Raw genomic sequence first — 20406 nt, 5'->3', positions numbered from 1 at the left:
CCTTTTTAAAGAAGAATTCCAGGTATGGCTATTTATACTTCGTTACATTGGTCCAACTTGGACCAACTATGTATATACTACACCTGTGTAAATCTCTGGTCAGAGGAGATGAATTATCTGGGATCTACGTGAGGGAGGCCTGTGTTTCTCTGGCTATCTTTTTCTTCCACCCACACCTTTACCTTCCTGGCAGCTGGTGGGGATTTTTGCTAGATATATGGCCTTGGTATGGGACGGAGATAGCTTTGTTCCCTTTCTCCTTCTGTTCCTGATGAAGGCCATGTCTGGAAGCAGCACTCCCCCTTGACAGGGACTAGCACAGGCAGCATGGGTTCCCAGTCCAGGTGTCTTGAGTGCATGCACTGTAGAGAACTTTTTGGTGATGCTCACATGGTAGCTGCATTGGGTTTGTGTCCCTGTTTGACCGGATGATGCACCGGCATTAATCCTGGTAGGGGTGAAGTCATTTCTGATCGTTGGAGGCTCTGGTTCCAAGCCCCATTTTCAGCGAAGGTGAAGGGCTGGCTGGTTCCTTAATGGTGGTTCCTTCCAGCAATGGCTGCCAGGACGCTACAGGTGGAGGAGCAATACTGGAAATGTAAGGAACAACCTTCCCCTTGACAATCCCACTAATGTACCATGAGCTGTAGATACACGAATTATAAGCAGCAGGAGCTCCCTAAGAAAGTAAAGTTATTTCAAGGTTTCTTCTATGTTAAAAAAAAAAAAAAAAAAAGTTGAGAAATGCTGTTCTAAAAAGTTGGGTTGCTTACAAATAGTATGCCATTGGTGGGCAGATTGTCCCCTAGAACAGGCTGGGTGGAACCCGTCACACAAGTCTCCTCATCATCTAGACCTGTCACCAGTGCTGTTACAAGGTCCTTTAGCACCCAAGGCGACTAGACCAAACTGCACCCATCCCTGCATGAGCTGGAAACTGCTTCAGCAGCATAGGTTGCAGGGCCTGGCCTTTTTAGTGCTTCTGTTCTTTCTGAAGAAGAGGGGTAAAACAAATGCATGGATCTTTATAAATGCCATTGGGAGTGAAGATATGAAAAACAGTTATGATGAGCTTCCCACTTCATCTATGCCTTTAAAAATATTCAATTGTTGTTGATAATAATCTTGTACACAGCTGCGGTATGGAAATGACTTCTGATCTAGGGGGCAGAAAACTATTTATCCCCTAGTGGAACTTTGGAGGCATTCATATCAAAAGATATAAAGGATAATATTTATAGGTCATTTTTATTATTATTAAATTACAAAAGTAAAAAAAAACATAAATACCGCTTACAGAACAATGTGTCACAAAAGCAATATAGTATATATTATTGATGTGCTTCCATTCACCCGACACGTTTCAGAGACCTGTAGCTCTTTCCTCAGGGGTGTTAAGGATTTCATATTTAAATCGATCGCAATAGACAAGGAGAAGAAGTCATAAGTATAAAAACAACAACAAGCGTGGATATCACCAGCCAGCGAAGATGAATCCCGGAGGCATTGATAGCAAAGGCCACCACATGAGAAGAGAGAGAAGCATGTAAAGGCCAGGGATATGAATCCCGGGATAAAACCATTATTAGAAAGGTATCCTCCATGGTTGAAGGATGGTCAAAAGAACTCGAAGGATGCATACACAGGGGCGGACTGACCATTTGGATACTCGGGCATTGCTCGAGGGCCCAGGGTCAGTAGGGGGCCCCATGAGATGTCCCTGGTACCTTTCATAGGGTGTGGTTTGAGTGTGGGCGAGGACACAGGGGCCCCATGATCCCCTATTGCCCGGGGGCCCCATGAGTTGTCAGTCCACCCCTGTGCATACATATCAATGCCTAAAGACATCTCAAGCTGTGGCCCAGGCTGACAGTTCCCTCAGATCTCGACGTCAGTGCTAATCTATCTACGGGATCTACCTGATCTAGGGGACAAGTGAAGAGCCCCCACTATCCCTTGAGGGGACCTTTTATGGGATGCCAAAAAAAACCAAGTATGGAGCTAGATGTAACCAATCAATAGCCAGAGGGGACCCTAAGCAAACACAGAGATGTAAGTAGAGGGTCTGTCTTTTCGAAAGAAATAAAGCACATGGCCAGTACTCTGGAGTTGTGGACATCTGTTCATTCTGAAGTGCCCAAGGCGGCCACCTCTTCTAATTCCCGGCCCAGCCCTGCCTGCAAGATCTTTTTCTGGTGTTTACTGGTGCACGTGCATGGTCCTTAGGTCCTTTCCTCTGCTTCATGATAGAAACAAGTATCAGACCCACTGGCAAGCAGAATGTCCAACCAGATAATGATATGCCTCAGTGCCTCCGTGTCACACGTTTCCTGTCCCCGTGGGAAACGGGAGAGAAAAATGCAATGTTTTGCAGAGAAGTTGTCAAATACCTCAGAAGCTCTCTAGAAGTGACAGTTTAATCACACCCTGACAGCCGCCCTGGTTGTTTGCATACATCTCCCTGCTGTTTAGACAGCTTCTAGTCTTTAACAGAGGCCCTTCTCTCCCTACTGAGGTTTGGAAAGGGGTCAAGTGTGTAATCGGGCTCAGGACTTGTCCAGGCCAACCGTGTGTGGGGGAGTTTCCGCCAACCTGTGAAACCCCACAGAGCCGAAGAATAGATAAATATGTGTGTTTCTCTTCATGTCTGCCAGGGAGATTTGTGGACCGTTCTCATTTAAACAAAGCATAGCCCACCTTGTTGTGACTAAATAAAAAAATCCTTAAATAAACAAAGCTCCAATTTTATTGTGTAGGCAGTCATATGGTGAGCCTGACCAAAGCTTGGATCTTGAACTAGTACGGGATGAACAAACAAGGGTCAAAGGGACTTGTATGTAAAGAGATGAAAAAAAAAAAAGGTTAACAGTGTGAGTTGCCCTGCAATAGCCAATCAGTTTCTTCTTCCCCACCATTCTTGCAGCACAGAGGAATTAAAGCGATATTAAACAAACCAAAAATGTAATATATTGCAGCTTACCAGTCATTAGATATGTTGGCTGCATTCGTTTTTTTTTTTTTTTTAGGCTCTTTTCCCCTGTTTTTACCTGGTGATCTGGCCAGTAACACACCTCCTGTATTAGAGCGCTCCCACTCTGGAAGAAGGAGCACAGGGGGCATCTTTGGACAGCAGCATTGTCAGTCTCTCCAGATGGGCTAGCATATTTAGATACAGTGGGGATTGAAAGTTTGGGCACCCCAGCTAAAAATTTGTATTATTGTGCATAAAAAAAGCCAAGGAAAGATGGAAAAATCTCCAAAAGGCATCAAATTACAGATTAGACATTCTTATAATATGTCAACAAAAGTTAGATTTTATTTCCATCATTTACACTTTCAAAATAACAGAAAACAAAAAAATGGCGTCTGCAAAAGTTTGGGCCCCCTGCAGAATTTATAGCATGCACTGCCCCCTTTGCCAAGCTGAGACCTGCCAGTGTCATGGATTGTTCTCAATCATCGTCTGGGAAGACCAGGTGATGTCAATCTCAAAGGTTTTAAATGCCCAGAATCATCTGACCTTGCCCCAACAATCAGCACCATGGGTTCTTCTAAGCAGTTGTCTAAAAAACTGAAACTGAAAATAGTTGACGCTCACAAAGCTGAAGAAGTCCATAAGAAGATAGCAAAGCGTTTTCAGATGTCAATATCCTCTGTTCGGAATGTAATTAAGAAATGGCAGTCATCAGGAACAGTGGAAGTTAAAGCAAGATCTGGAAGACCAAGAAAAATATCAGACAGAACAGCTCGCAGGATTGTGAGAAAAACAATTCAAAACCCACGTTTGACTGCATGATCCCTCCAGAAAGATCTGGCAGACACTGGAGTTGTGGTACAGTATTCCACTATAAAGAGATACTTGTACAAATATGGTCTTCATGGAAGAGTCATCAGAAGAAAACCTCTTCTACGTCCTCACCACAAAAATCATCGTTTGAACTTTGCAAATGAACATATAGACAAGCCTGATGCATTTTGGAAAGAAGTTCTGTGGACCAATGAGGTTAAAATTGAACTTTTTGGCCGGAATGAGCAAAGGTACGTTTGGAGAAGAAGGGGCACAGAATTTAATGAAAAGAACCTCTGTCCAACTGTGAAGCATGGGGTTGGATCAATCATGCTTTGGGGTTGTGTTGCAGCCAGTGGCACAGGGAACATCTCACGAGTAGAAGGAAAAATGGATTCAATAAAATTTCAGCAAATTTTGGATGGTAACTTGATGCCATCTGTGAAAAAGCTGAAGTTAAAGAGAGGATGGCTTCTACAAATGGATAATGATCCTAAACACACCTCGAAATCCACGGGGGATTACATCAAGAGGCGTAAACTGAAGGTTTTGCCATGGCCTTCACAATCTCCTGACCTCAACATAATTGAAAATCTATGGATAGACCTTAAAAGAGCAGTGCGTGACAGACAGCCCAGAAATCTCAAAGAACTGGAAGACTTTTGTAAGGAAGAATGGGCAAAGATACCTCAAACAAGAATTGAAAGACTCTTGGCTGGCTACAAAAAGCGTTTACAAGCTGTGATACTTGCCAAAGGGGGCAGTACAAGATATTAACTCTGCAGGGTGCCCAAACTTTTGCAGACGCCATTTTTTTGTTTTCTGTTATTTTGAAAGTGTAAATGATGGAAATAAAATCTAACTTTTGTTGACATATTATAAGAATGTCTAATCTGTAATTTGATGCCTTTTGGAGATTTTTCCATCTTTCCTTGGCTTCTTTATGCACATTAATACAAATTTTTAGCTGGGGTGCCCAAACTTTCCATCCCCACTGTACACTAACAACTGAAGCTGAACTCCAGCTAACGCTTTATAAGCAGTTCCCTTTGGGATAAAGGTTTTACATGAATAAATAAAAGCTGATTGTTGTAAGCACCTCTCACAGTGGTAAATGGTTTGTCTCATCCCTGTAACTGATGCAATACGCAAGAGAGCTTGTTCTTTTGAAAAACAATAGACTTACTTGCCTGATCACCAGATGAACATAGAAAAAAGAGAGAGCCTATAAAAGAAAACTAATGCCCTCCCTCCTAGATAAATACTGTGTAATAATAATAATAATAATAATAATGCAGCCGTCACATTGAAGAATTGGTAAGCTGCATTATAATAAATGTTTGCTTTTGGATTTAATACTGCTTTCATGATTTGGAAATATTCTAGTTTCCATGAGAACGCAGATACTTTTTAATCATGTTGGTTGTAAAATACGCAATAAAGTAGAACCATAGGCAAAACTTTTTTTTTTTCATTTTGGAGAGAGTAAGAGAGGGTTATAACCCCGGTCAGATTTTAAATTTATTTTGCCATCCGTGTCCCATTGGGGAGATTTACCCTCCGTTCCTGTCCCATAGCCAAACAGGAAGTGAGAAAATATCTGCAAATTAAGGAAGTTCCTAGGGGATCCCCAGGTCACTATAACTAGTGTCCCCATTGGAAGATTTCCCCACTAATACTTTTTTGGGAACAACCCAAAATTTGGGGTTTCTTTTACTTTCACTTTTCAAAGATAATTGTAAACAGCATAAATAGAGAGGTGGAATCTCTCTAACGGGGGCACAGACAGCAATAAAAGCCTGACAGGGAATCCAATCCTTCTGCACTCTGTCCAAAACAAAGTATAACTAAAGGTAAAACTTTTTTTTCTGAAAGCTTCATGGATGCATTTGCCCGTACCCAGAATGTCGTGGAGCTACGTTCAGCTGCCAATAGATATGAATGGGCCAGGTCATGGGTGCTCACCCTGTGGTCCTCCAGCTACTGCGGAAGTCCTATCATGCCTTTGAGAGTCATGCTTGTAACTGTCAGTGGGTTGCAATGCCTCATGGGACTTGTAGTTCTGCAACAGCTGGAGGGCCACAGGTTGAGACACCATGGGGTAAGGTGACTGTAGGCAGCTAAGTTCTGTTCTAAGTGTAAAGTTCTTCATGCTCCAGGACATCCCGGACACCAGCAATTCGCAATGTGTTTTTGCTGCACAACAAATGCATCCATGTGCATGAAACCTTATTGTGATGTTGGTTATCGGAGGGCTGAGTCTGGAATGCGGTTCCCTCCGCCAACTTAAATTTCATTTATTATTTTACACTTTGCGTTCACTCACCTTGATTGCCAGAGATTTATATTATTGTTTTCATGATATCGATCATCAAAGTTGTATTTTAATGCTTAAAGCTTGTTCTCTTTTATTTCTTATACCTCTTCTTCTTTTTTTTTTTTTTTGTCTCAAGCAGTTTTTCAAGCTTAAGTGTCTGTAATGAAACATGAACAAAGCATGTCCCTCTATAGTGTGTACTGCTCTCAATCCAGAGCACCAAGTGTCATTTCTGTCTGCTGCCTCTTTCCTCTGCTATCAGCAAGAGTCATATCTGATGAGTTTTCCTAACACCAAGAAAAATAGTGATGGGGAGGCGCAGCCTGTGATTGACAACCTCAGCTCTGTTCCTGTGTGCTGTGTGAGTGGGGGAGAGGAAGGATGTTTCTTCCTTCCAATCAGCTCACTGAGCTCTGCAGAGTACAACTTCAGTTCATGAACAAAGCATGTCCCTCGTGTGTACTTGTCTCAATCCAGAGCACTAGGTGTCTCTACTGCCTCCTTTTTCTGCTATCAGCATTCGTCACTTCTGCCAAATTTTCCTGACACCAAGAGAGAAAAAGGTGACAGGGGAGGGACCTCCAACACACAGCCTGTGATTGACAGCTTGAGCTCTTTTCCTGTGTGCTGTGTGAAGGGGGGAGGGGAAGGATGTCTCTTCCCTCCAATTAGCTGACTGAGCTCTGCAGAGTACAACTTCAGTTCTCCACCTCCCTGCTTTCTGGAAGCTCAGGCAAGCTGTATAAATTCTATATGACTGTAGAGGGGAGAGGGTGCAGATAAACAGATACAACTTATGTAGGAGAATTTGCTTCATCTCTATGTATCACCTGAGGCTGGTCTCTTCACTTGGTATGTGAAAGGGTTTACAACCGCTTTAACTTTAGGCCGAAATAAAAAAAAACACAAGTAAGTGGCTCTACAATCATTAATGCATCATTAAATGTAAGCAGTGTAAGTACCTGAATATGACCTGGTATCAGTCTCTTGCAGTCCCTATACAGCAGAGCTGGAGCATGAGAGGGAGAAGCAGCACAATAAGCCAAATCAGTTCATGTGTTGACAAAAAAAAAAACATGCTAATTGGAAGAGTGATAGACAGATGAGCCCATCACTGTGCGTCTTCTCACCCAGTCACCAGTCCTGGGGGGGGGGGGGAGTCTAGCATGACCTGGGCTCACAGGAGTCAGTTGAATGATGCTGGCCATTGGACAGTCAGAAGCGGTCACAGTCCAGGTATTCAGGCAACTCCATGTGCTGAGCTGCCAGAGTATAGTAGCGGGCAGTGGAAATCCCTCTGTCTGTGCTGTACAGCGTGGAATGGGGGAAACTGATTGTGATCTAAGCTTGTGTGCCTAGCCTTGTGCCCCTGGCTTGTACCATTAACTGTGTTAAAAGTATGTTAAATATGTGTAGTTTTAATTGCTCACTTGAGTCAGAGAAAGCTGTAAATACTTCAGATAATTGTTTGCCTTCTGCTTGTGGTGTGGCAGGTCGCATGTTGCATGTTTCCTGCTAGACGGCACAGTAAATCACTTTGTCAGAAGAGCGGTACAGGGCTGTAATGTAATGCTCAGGGCACACAGAGTGCTGCTGGTACAGGGTGGTGATGGAAATGAGTGCAAAGTGCACATACAAGGAAAAAACAACAGTGCTTAACTCTTGACAACCACGAGTGTATATGTGCAGTGGTAGGGAGGGTGGGTCTTTACCCTCACATGGTGCACATATGTGTCCACGGTGGCCGGGGCTTCTGTGCTGAGAGTACACTCCCAGCACAGTGATCAAGTGCAACCCTTACATTGGTGGCCAGTGGGAAGAATGTCCCTTACATTGGTGATCAGTGGGAAGAATGTCCCTTACATTGGGGGTCAGTGGGAAGAATGTCCCTTACATTGGTGGTCAGTGGGAAGAATGTCCCTTACATTGGTGGTCAGTGGGAAGAATGTTCCTTACATTGGTCAGTGGGAAGAATGTCCCTTACATTGGTGATCAGTGGGAAGAATGTCCCTTACATTGGTGGTCAGTGGAAAGAATGTCCCTTACATTGGTGGTCAGTGGGAAGAATGTCCCTTACATTGGTGATCAGTGGGAAGAATGTCCCTTACATTGGGGGTCAGTGGGAAGAATGTCCCTTACATTAGTGATCAGTGGGAAGAATGTCCCTTACATTGGTGATCAGTGGGAAGAATGTCCCTTACATTGGTGGTCAGTGGAAAGAATGTCCCTTACATTGGTGGTCAGTGGGAAGAATGTCCCTTACATTGGTGATCAGTGGGAAGAATGTCCCTTACATTGGGGGTCAGTGGGAAGAATGTTCCTTACATTGGTCAGTGGGAAGAATGTCCCTTACATTGGTGATCAGTGGGAAGAATGTCCCTTACATTGGTGGTCAGTGGAAAGAATGTCCCTTACATTGGTGGTCAGTGGGAAGAATGTCCCTTACATTGGTGATCAGTGGGAAGAATGTCCCTTACATTGGGGGTCAGTGGGAAGAATGTTCCTTACATTGGTCAGTGGGAAGAATGTCCCTTACATTGGTGATCAGTGGGAAGAATGTCCCTTACATTGGTGGTCAGTGGAAAGAATGTCCCTTACATTGGTGGTCAGTGGGAAGAATGTCCCTTACATTGGTGATCAGTGGGAAGAATGTCCCTTACATTGGGGGTCAGTGGGAAGAATGTCCCTTACATTGGTGGTCAGTGGGAAGAATGTCCCTTACATTAGTGATCAGTGGGAAGAATGTCCCTTACATTGGTGATCAGTGGGAAGAATGCTCCTTACATTGGTGGTCAGTGGGAAGAATGCTCCTTACATTGGTGGTCAGTGGGAAGAATGCTCCTTACATTGGTGGTCAGTGGGAAGAATGTCCCTTACATTGGGGGTTGGTGGGAAGAATGCCCCTTACATTGGTGGTCAGTGGGAAGAATGTTGGGGGTCGGTGGGAAGAATGCCCCTTACATTGGTGGTCAGTGGGAAGAATGTCCATTACATTGGTGGTCAGTGGGAAGAATGTCCCTTACATTGGTGATCAGTGGGAAGAATGTCCCTTACATTGGTGATCAGTGGGAAGAATGTCCCTTACATTGGGGATCAGTGGGAAGAATGCTCCTTACATTGGTGGTCAGTGGGAAGAATGCCCCTTACATTGGGGGGTCAGTGGGAAGAATGTCCCTTACATTAGTGATCAGTGAGAAGAATGTCCCTTACATTGGTGGTCAGTGGGAAGAACGCAACCCTTTCATTGGTGGTCAGTGGAAAGAATACAACCTTTACAGACCACTAAAAAGTTAGTTGGCTTCATGTCACTGGTGCAGCCATGTGGAATTGACCGCAGCAGACTCCCATCAAATGGAAGGTCAATGAGCCACAGCTCAATAACCCCTAAAAACCTCTGGAAGAACCCCCAGGGTTCCATAGAGCCTTGGATGAGAATGTTCAAAAATGTCCATATTTCAGGCCTTTCATATTTTTGGTCTATGTAATTGTTTAGAGATCTTTCTTAGTGGTTTAGGTGGAAGTCTTCTCCCCCGTTATAAATGGAACCTCATGTAGGTGATTCAGTCGGTGCAATATGTAAAGCATGTGTATATTTTCTATATGGAGTGTACATACACCTTTGTGTATTATTGTATGCTTTCTTGGTAAATTTGTTCCCCCCCAGTCTAGCTAGCCTTGTGCATGCAGTTGGCAGGTGTAAGCGTTCCTTCTTGAAACAGCCCTGGCTTGTGATGTGTCTTCCCTCCTCTCTTATTATTCTGCTGTGAAACACGACCGGCAAACTGAGACGAGTTACAAGCCAATCTCTGTACATGACATCCGTTCTCGGACTTATTAATTCTGACTTTGCCAGCATTATTCATCTGGAATGTGACTCTGGATTTGCTCTACAGGGAATAGCATGACTTGTGACTACCTTGTTTTGTTTAGTTATTTAAAGGGGAACTCGAAAGGTTTTTGTGAACAAAAGGGAGCCCTTGGAAAAAGAGATTCTCTATCTGAGAATTATATTAAAAGTCAAAATTCAGCGAAGAGTGTTAAGGTTTCATTCTTCTCCCTTCTGCTGACCCTACACACTACGTATCAAACAGTAGATCCACACAAGGACAGACTGGGCACATCTGGTGCTGTTGCTTTCCTCGACCACCTATGTTGCCTGTTGAGGATATGTGGACTGTATATTCTTCACCAGATAAGCTGCACTTGCCCTAAATCAGGGGTCTCCAAATCTTTCAGTATGATGGCTAAATTGTATAGTTACAAATATTTGTGGGCTGTAAAAAGTCCCCATCAGAGTTACGACCTTACAACTGGGTCCCCTTCAGAGTCTCCTTTACATGAGAGCTCCCTTTATATCTGGGTCACCGTTCGAGTCCCCACATTTGTCAGGGTCCCCATCGAAATCCACACTTACATTAGGATCCCCATTTGATTTTTTTTTTATTACAGGGTCTGCTTTAGAGTTCCTGTTTTTTTTAAAAACTCACATAAACATCTCCCCTTACATCAGGGTTACCATCAGAGCCCCCTTTTTGGTCAGGTCAGCATGAAATTCTCCCCCCCATTAGATTAGCTTGTACTTCAGGGCCTTTTTAGATTTCCATGTACATCAGGGTCCCCTTTACATCAGAGTCCCCCTTACATCAGTGCCCCCATCAGGGGCGGACTGACAACTCATGGGGCCCCCAGGCAATAGGGGATCATGGGGCCCCTGTGTCCTTGCCCACACTCAAAAAAAGCCTATAAAAGGTACCAGGGGCATTTCATGGGGCCCCCTACTGACCACTGGCCCTCGGGCAGTGCCCGAGTTCTCGAATGGTCAGTCCGCCCCTGGTCCCCATTAGATACCCTCTTTTGTCAAGGTCCCCATTAAAGTCCCTTTTATATAAGGGTCCTCATTAGATTTCTTTGTACCTCAGGGTCCCCATCTGAGTTCCTTTTACATTAGACTCCCCTTACATAAGAGTCCTTATTAGAATCTCCACTTTTGACATGGTCCACATCAAAATCCTCCTTTTATATCAGGGTTCCCATCATATTGAAGGTTGAAATGGAGACCATAGGCAGCCTCTGCTGACCTTTATCCTCACTCTGTGCACATCAAGGATACTACACTGACCCTATCTTCAGGCTAGATAAAATCTTTTAGCAGGCCGGATATGGCCCATGAACTGTAGTTTGGAAACCCCTGTTCCAAATGGAACAGTAGGAACACCAACATGCACCAAGCAAAACCAACCAGCTCATTGCAGCCACCAGGTTGCTTTTCATTTCGATTTGGAAGAAGCCAAGTAGTGCAAGCAAGACTTGCCTCTTCTCAAATGGCAAGGTTACCGGGAGTCCAACAATGTCATTATTTTTGGAAAAGCAGGCGTATTTATAATAACTTACAGCTGTTGAGGCTGTAGTCACCCAAGGGATGGGCAAACAACCAACCTTCTGAGTTCAGAGGTGCAGAAAACCCATCTTCACGCAGGGAAGAGGTGGTCGCTCTCTAAGCTTTAGGTATTCCTCTCCTGGGTCTTCTCTGGGATTATCATGTGGTTATAAGGCGTAGGTTGTGTGCAAAGGCTCATCAGTAGCTCAATGAGTGGAGGTGCTGATTCCGGCCACATCTGCCAATCGAACTACTGATGGGTCTTTTTATTGAAAACTCCTTTTACACACAACCAATGCTGCCTAATGGTGGTCCCAGATTTATAAGACGTGTAATGCTTCGTTATCGGACCTGTACTTCTGACCATTTTTTGGGAAGTTAGACATTTGGTCTTTGATTATGCCACCCCAGAATCACATTGAATGAATGCAGTCACTAAGGTTGCTGCTGTGCATTGTTGAGTCACAATGATAGCTTCTCTATCTGAATTCTAAGCAGATTGGAAGCCATATTGGAGTTTTCAGTTTGGATTGCCCTTTGCTGCTTTTTCTGTTGCGTATCTATGTGTACTGATTGAAGGAAATGTGTTTCTCTGCTAGAGGAGACTGAGCCAAACACCAGCCGTTTTTCTGCTCTTTCATAATCTCTCTTCTTTATACCTGAGTCCTCCATCGTTAGAGATTGTATTGTGGATTCTTCCTGATTCCAGTCTCAGCCGCCTTCTAATATCCACAGGGCATTTAATGAAATATCTGTGTAGTGAATAATGGTCCTCATATAGTCCCGTCTTTTGTTGACCTGCTCTTTCCAAGTCAAACAAGAGTTCGGCCGACTGAGCACTCCTAACACTGAAGGATGGCACATTGTTCGCTGTGTGAAATGAGCTCGAAGCTGTTTGGTTTGGCAGCAGCTGCTCTGTTAAATGCAGCTTATTAATTTGGACGGATTTAAAGATCGAAAGTTGTTTGTTCACTGTTTCACGCAAGAGAGTTGCCATAGACCAGATCTCCCGATGTGCTTAGCTCAGCAGCACCTGGGTCATCTTTTTGGGAGTCTGGACCTAGAGCAAGGGGCGGCTTCGATGGACTGATGGAGGTGCCAAATAAAACGTTTTCATCTTTTGGCTCGTTTTATTCATGCTACAAAAGCACACGGCTTGTTTCTTTCTTTTCTTTTTGTGGTGTGATCTGAATACTGTTGTTTTTTTCCTACAGGCATTTTCAACCTATTTCCACTTTACACCTTTTTGTTCCACCTGCCTACTCATGCAATAAACACCCAATTCTCCATTTTTAAATATATAATTTTTGTCCATAATGGGTGACAAAGCCGAAAAATATTATTAATATACAGGATTTATATAGTATCAAAACCTTTTCTTTCATTTTTCACCCCCAACCCTAATACCCTTCCTAATACCTAGCCCTGACCCTTTGAGAACGTGCATAGCACGAAACGCGTCAGAGGGGGGCTACAGCATCAGGACATCTTACCCCTTTTTGCGGTCAGTACTTTTATTTCATTTAATCCTGTGCAATTTTTGAATAAAGTGTTTATGCAGTATCACGCTATGTGATGTCCCTTATTGGGCTCTTCATGAGCACCACCCCTTCACAGCACCAAGGTTAAGGAGGGACTCTAGAGATGTATGAGTGCCTTATGTACCATGGAACCTGACCAGGAGGGATGACCAATGAGAACTAGGGAACGCGGCTTCACCAGAGAGTGTGGAGAACCTAGATGCATCTGAAGAGAGGATACTGCTTACATGCATTTTTTTGACGCACTTCTGGTGAGTGCGCATTTAATTAATATATTCCCTGCTCACATTTGTATCACTCGCCCTGATCTGCAGAGGAGACCGGGTAGTACTGACACACCGTACCCCTTTTGCATGTTCATGGACACTGGATTGAACATCGAACTTTTATGATCGATCTTATGACCTAATGCCTTTTTTTTTGTTTTCTATTCCATATACTGAATGAATGTTGATACTTTTATTAGCGCTGCACCTTTTTGCCTATATACCCTTCCTTTACTTCAAAATCTTCACAATACAATTCAAAAAAATCATCCAAAATGTCCCAAATAAAGTTCGCAATTAAAGTCCAAATGTAATGTCCACACTATTCAATCTTCCAATCGTGATAAGATGTCCAATTTGTTATTCCAAATCCAAGAAACCTCAAAAATATAAACTAAATATAGTGCATTACCTCTCAAACAATATTCTGTGATACCATGCAAACACTCGTGAAAAAAAACAAAAACTGAATTACAAATTTCTATGTGATTATCCAATACGAATAAATAAATAAATAAATAAAGTGGATAGAGAAGGTCCCCCTATACACCCCCACTCATGGATTTATATAGTGCCACCAGTTTACACAGCGCTTTGCAACATAAGGGCAGGCAGTACAATTATAGTACAATTTAATACAGTAGGAATCAAAGGGCCCTGCTTGTTAGACTTTACAATCTAAGATATGGAGTTAACTTTGAGTTGGCATTGTAGTTGAATGTTTGACTTCTAGTGTGGCACAGGGATGAACATAATGACTAGATGCACATAACAAGACACCCTTTAGCAGGTAAAACAGTTAAAGGAGTTGTGAACATACAATGTTATAGTAACTTTCTAATACAGTTATAACTATGCAGGCACCATAACTGCTTTTGCTTAGTTATAAATTCTTTCTTACCTTTTTTACAAGGTTAAAATGTTGTCATGTGACTATGCATCTCTTCTTTCTGATAGTGTGTGTGTGAGGGGGGGGTTAAAGGACATTGAGTGCCTGTATTCCTTATTCTGTTCATCCTGAGGCAAGATGCAGGCTATGATAAAGCAGGGGACGTGTTCAAGAGGCAGGTTGTGATTGGGAGAGGGGGTTTGGTGGCTGAACAAACTACCCAATACAGGCATGCTGTGTGTCAGCACAGTACCCTGTACCTCTGAATTGCCAGCCAAAGGATGGAAACTGACCACACCAACACAGAATCCACTTCTGTACTTTGTGTGGTCAGTTTAGAACAAGGAAGAAAGATGACTGGCAGGATCAACAGGATACTTCAGATTGAAGAAGTATGTTAACATAATAAAAACTGTGATTTATAAAATGCACATATGTGAACACACATAAAAAAAAAATTGGGGGTCACATTCACTTAAACTTCTATGTATTACAACTGCAAATGTAGCTGTTTGCCTAGAAGTTTCTGCTTTATTATATGCATACATGCTAGTGAATGTTTTTATAAACTAAATAAACTGCACTTTTGGTGTAATTATACACTCGCCGGCCTCTTTATTAGGTCCACCTGTTGAAATGCATCTTCACTGGTTGGGAGACTGCTGAGTGCTACTCCCTGGTATTACATGTGTGGCTGCATTATCACTCAACTTCATTACGGTACCTATCCATTTAGTAATGTCATTGTACCCCTGATATATGTCATCTTATCTCGTGTGAGGGGAAATCTCCTTAATGGGACACACAGATAGCAAATAAAACTTGACAGGAGTTCCAACCTTTCCCAACTCTGCCTGAAAACCAAAATAATGTTTTGGTTGGAATTGCACTCTGTGTCACATAAACTTTCCTTTTTACAAGGGTGACCTCATTTATTTCCAGGAAAAAAAAAGCTTTCTTTTACAGCAATGACATATACTAAGTCCCAAAGCCATATCTATGGTTGTACATTAGTACCTTTCAAATGCAAAGCATGATGTTCTGAAACAGTGGTCTTCAACTTTCTTGATGTAGGAGTCAGAAGGTAGGGTGACTTCAACAAAGAGCGGCACAATTTTCAGCCAGTATAATGCTAGAGAAAGCTGTCAGAGACTGCAGATGTACAACAAGACATGGTTAAAACCTGCAGACATGTTGCAGGAAATAATTAGAGGCTCAGACTGTGAACATGCTAGAGGAGTTGCTGGAGACTGGGGACATGATTCAGGACACAGTCATGGTCTGGAGAAGCAGTACATGGGACTGTTAGAGATCAGTGCTATTACAATACTTTTACAAATGAATATTTCCACATTTGTGCCCCCCTACAGACCTTTTAAAGTTATTTGTATCACAAACAGTTGTGTTCAAAATAATAGCAGTCAGACAACACTAACTGGATCAATCACTGTTTTTGGTAGAAATGATATTTCTACATGGCAAATAATTTCCTAGCAGGTGTAGTAGAGTAATAGAAATCCAACAGTCATGACATGCATGCTGCTGATTCTGTGTCATTGAATCACTCATTGAAAGGGGAATGTTCAATATAATAGCCGTATGGAGTTCTATTAGTGAGGTCATTCATTCTTTGAAAAACAGGTGGCAATTATTGCCCTTATTTAAGGAAGGAAGGCAGCAAATGTACATGCTGGTTACAGTGCATTTCTTTCTGAAATTCTGAGGAAAATGAGTCGTTCCAGACTTTGTTCAGAAGAACAGCGTACCTTGATTAAAAAGTTGATTGGAGGGGAAAACATATAAGGAAGTGCAGAAAATGATCGGCTGCTCAGCTAAAATGATGGCAAATGCTTTAAAATGGCAACCAAAACCTGAAAGACGTGGAAGAAAGCGAAAAACTACATTTCGAATGGATAGAAGAATAGCCAAAATGGGGCGGACTCAGCCAACAATCAGCTCCAGGAAGATGAAAGAAGGTGTGACGTTCCCTGTGAGGACTGTTACAATTAGAAGACGCCTATGTGAAGCCAAGCTATCTGCAAGAAGTCCCCGCAAAGTCCCACTGTTGGAAAAAAGACGTGTGCTGAAGAGGTTACAATTTGAAAAAAGAGCACATTGACCGGCCTATAGAGAAATGGCGCAACATTTTGTGGACTGATGAAAGTAAGATTGTTCTTTTTGGGTCTAGTGGGTGGAGACAGTTTGTCAGACGACCCCCAAACACTGAATTCAAGCCACAGTACACTGTGAAGACCGTGAAGCATGGTGGTGCAAGCATCATGATATGGGGATGTTTCTCATACTACGGTGTTGGGCCTATTTATCGCATACCAGGGATCATGGATCAGTTTGAATCCATCAGAATACTTGAAGAGGTCATGCTGCCTTATGCTGAAGAGGAAATGCCCTTGAAATGGGTGTTCCAACAAGACAACGACGCCAAACACACCAGTAAACGTGCAACATCTTGGTTCCAGACCAACAAGATTGACTTTATGGAGTGGCCAGCCCAATCCCCGGATCTTAATCCAATAGAAAACTTGTGGGGTGACATCCAAAATTCAGTTTCTGAGGCAAAACCAAAAAATAGAGAAGAACTGTGGAATGTGGTCCAATCATCCTGGGCTGGAATACCTGATCACAGGGGCCAGAAGTTGGGGGACTCCATGCAACACAGATGTACAGCAGTTCTCAGAAACAGTGCGACTACAACCAAATATTCATGAAGTCATTCAAGGGAAAGCAAAATCTTCAAACGTTTCTCAGTTTATATAGTGAATGTTTGAGTTTGTAAAGAAGAATACAAACACTGCTATTTTTTTTAACAGTCTAATATTCACTTCTCTTCATTTTGTTTAGAGGAACAACACAAATTTGATGTATTTTTCTTCATGTTGTGATTTGGAATAGAATGTGTCGTGTTCCCAATGCATTTGTGTGGATGGAAATAGAAGCTATTAGAAGGATTTTCAGCTTTATTCACTTTTTTTAAACACACTGCTATTATTTTGAACACAACTGTATTTCTGCCAGCAACGTTCATTATCTAACATCAGTGGAAAAAAATTAAAAAAAGGGAATGGACATCCCATCAGAAGGAAAAGACTACCCATGCAGTGCCCTTTCCCTCCCCCTAATACTGCAAGGGTTAAATGCTCACCTTTGCCTAAGGGTAGAGGAATAAAGAGTAGTATTGTGCTCCAGCAAAGCCTTTTAAGAGGTGCCACTCATCCCATGAATCCTCCTACCTAAGGCCTCCTGGCCATGGCCGCAAGGCTGCCTCTTCCCCATACAATGCAGTGTTCATAGCCCTGCATTGTACCTGATAACACTGAGGGACTGACTACCAGGGGCGGACTGACAACTCATGGGGCCCCCGGGCAATAGGGGATCATGGGGCCCCTGTGTCCTTGCCCAAACTCAAAAAAACCTATGAAAAAGGTACCAGGGGCATCTCATGGGGCCCCCTACTGACCCCGGGCCCTCTGGCAGTGCCTGAGTTTCCAAATGGTCAGTCCGCCCCTGCTGTCTACACCTCTGAATACCAGATGGAGGAGAGGTGAATGGTAAAACCTGCTGGAGGGGGGGGGGGGGTCAATCCACTGCAAAAAGTTTTATCTTACAGGACACAGGCTTGATAAACCTTGGTTATAGGCTGCTACCTTCAGGTGACTGGACACTGGCAAAGCTTTTGGTACTGGTTGAGATCTCAGTATTTTGCTAGTGTCCTGTAGGCGATGGACCTCTTCTCCTTTTGAAGAGAAGTTTCTACGCCTAACTAGTTTTTATTTACTTCGAATACCTCAGTACTTTAGCAAAAGGGCATGCTGATCGGTGCAACCTTGATAATACCTTGTGAACTGTACCCCATGTTGTGATATAATGTTTCTTTGGGCACTAGATTCTGCTTGGACACTCACCTTGGCACTTGGTGCACTGTGTGTAGTTAGCTACAGGGTGCTAACAAGGTCTAGGCCATGGTCCATGCCTATGGTTCCCAGACACTGAAGACCACTTCGGGGCCCTAATGGCTGCACAATACACAGGGCTGCATGTTGGGCTTCAGGGTGCTAACAAGGTCTAGGCCATGGTCCATGCCTACGGTTCCCAGACACTGAAGACCACTTCGGGGCCCTAATGGCTGTACAATACACAGGGCTGCATGTTGGGCTTCAGGGTGCTAACAAGGTCTAGGCCATGGTCCATGCCTACGGTTCCCAGACACTGAAGACCACTTCGGGGCCCTAATGGCTGTACAATACACAGGGCTGCATGTTGGGCTTCAGGGTGCTAACAAGGTCTAGGCCATGGTCCATGCCTACGGTTCCCAGACACTGAAGACCACTTCGGGGCCCTAATGGCTGTACAATACACAGGGCTGCATGTTGGGCTTCAGGGTGCTAAACACACCTCTATCCTTTTACAGGATATGTTTTGTATGTAAAAGTTGTACATTTTGTCAGGGCTTTCTGTTGGTGACCTCCTCGACCTGGCTGCCTCAACCCACTTTGTCAGTAGTGATTTCTGTATAGAAGAGTTAGCATGTGTCATATCAAATGTTCTGCTTTGACACAGAATCTGTCAGCTCAAAGCCCATGGGCCAGCGCCTAGGTTGTGAATGCTTTTGTAGTTTTAACCTGCTTGACAAGACAGTGGGTATGTTTATGAAAAAACTAGGAAGGTGAAATACCAGCTACTCATTTTCAAGACTCAAATGCTATGACAAGTGGAATTTGCGCCTTTGCTACAGGGTTGTTCTACAAGTTTACAAATGTCCTACAGACTTAGACATTTCTTACGGCAGTGTGTAAAGTTGCTTTTCCATACCGTGACACGAGAAGGTGCATCACACAAGCTAAGTCATGACCCCCCCATCAAATGGATGACATGTCTTGCTTTTGGGAATCCCCCTCTGCATGAATGAGCTAATGTCAGATCTTTCCATTTGGCCATCACTCAACAGTCCCGGTGCGTGTCAGGAAACGTCCTCCCTTGTTGGCTAGTTCCTGTGCATCCGATTTGCTTGTGTTTCTGGATCAGATTTTGCGCTGTTCTGATAATTTGGCGGATGGAGGCTCAGAGGAACAGACTTTTTATGCCCAATATTTGCTTTGTTGTGTTTGTATTGCCAGTTTTGCAAACTCATGTCTAGTCCTTTTCCTGCAAAAAAACGGTCATAAAACTATCTTTAGTTCTGCTGATTAAGCTACAGTGCCTAATGGAGAATTGTATATTTCTAGCTTACTTCATTATAATACTGCTATTAGGGTTTTTGATTTATAGCTAAATTCATGACTTTCATAAAAAAAAAAAAATAATAATTCCAAACTTTTGGTCCTGGGTACCCCTTGAAATGGGTCTTTATGCCCTGGTGGTGGGGAGTGGGACAGACTTTCTGATCATGTAATTGTGACTCCTGATCATGACTAGAGACCGAGAGTTGGCCAAACTGCTTTAACCCCTTCCCACCCAGCCCCACATTCCTTTAAATGAGTCTTTACGACCAGTAAGCAGGATGGACTTCCTGATCATGTGACCATGGCTCCTGATCCTAGAACTGTCTTTGACAACACGGTCACTGCTGGGAGCATACAGTCAGCACAGAAACCTCAGCCGTCCATCGACACATATGTGCAGCTTGTAGGCGCTAAAGCCCACCCTCTTTGCCACCACACATATCAGTTATATGGGCAGCCAGAGATTAAAGACATATGAATATAGCCAAACTTTGTTACTGCTGTTTGTGCTTTTTTGTCTCACCAACAGCTAAGCTTGTTTCTTGTATAGGTGTTGCAGGGACAGGAAATGAAGGAAAATCTCTCCAATAGGGTCACAGACAAATCATACCATGCTGATTTGACAAGTGTCCATCCAGAATAGCTGGTCTATAGAATATCCATGAAAGTCTACAAGTATTGAACCAATGTTTTGAACTTGCATATAGCTGCTTTGCCGTCATCAGTGCCAGATTTGGACACTATGGCTTTTGCTGGATCCCCCTAGACTTTTATGGGTCCATTTTTCCAAGGTGTTCCTAACCTATCGGGATCAGCTGCACAGATGCAACCAGTGCAAGCAAGAGTTTGGCCATGGAAGGTCAACATTGTTACAGAGCATGGCTATAAGATTTAGGTAAGCTTGCACAGGTGGCTAGGGAGGACAGGTTTCTTCAGGTCAGGAGGGCCTAAGCAGGTCGCATACTTGTACTTTGTGTGATATTTCACTTATC

At 43.3% G+C, this 20406-nt stretch overlaps 1 protein-coding gene across 1 annotated transcript in view; it reads left to right on the top strand.

Annotated features, from left to right (window-relative positions):
• Positions 1-20406, top strand: part of QTGAL (queuosine-tRNA galactosyltransferase) — a 405856-nt gene that overhangs the window by 57097 nt on the left and 328353 nt on the right. The window lies entirely within an intron of this gene.

This window comes from Staurois parvus, unplaced genomic scaffold (genome assembly GCF_062004578.1).
Source record: "Staurois parvus isolate SC_StPar_1 unplaced genomic scaffold, SC_StPar_1.0 ptg001387l, whole genome shotgun sequence".
Classification (NCBI taxonomy): Eukaryota; Metazoa; Chordata; class Amphibia; order Anura; family Ranidae; genus Staurois; species Staurois parvus.
This window is presented reverse-complemented; position numbering and strand designations above follow the sequence as displayed.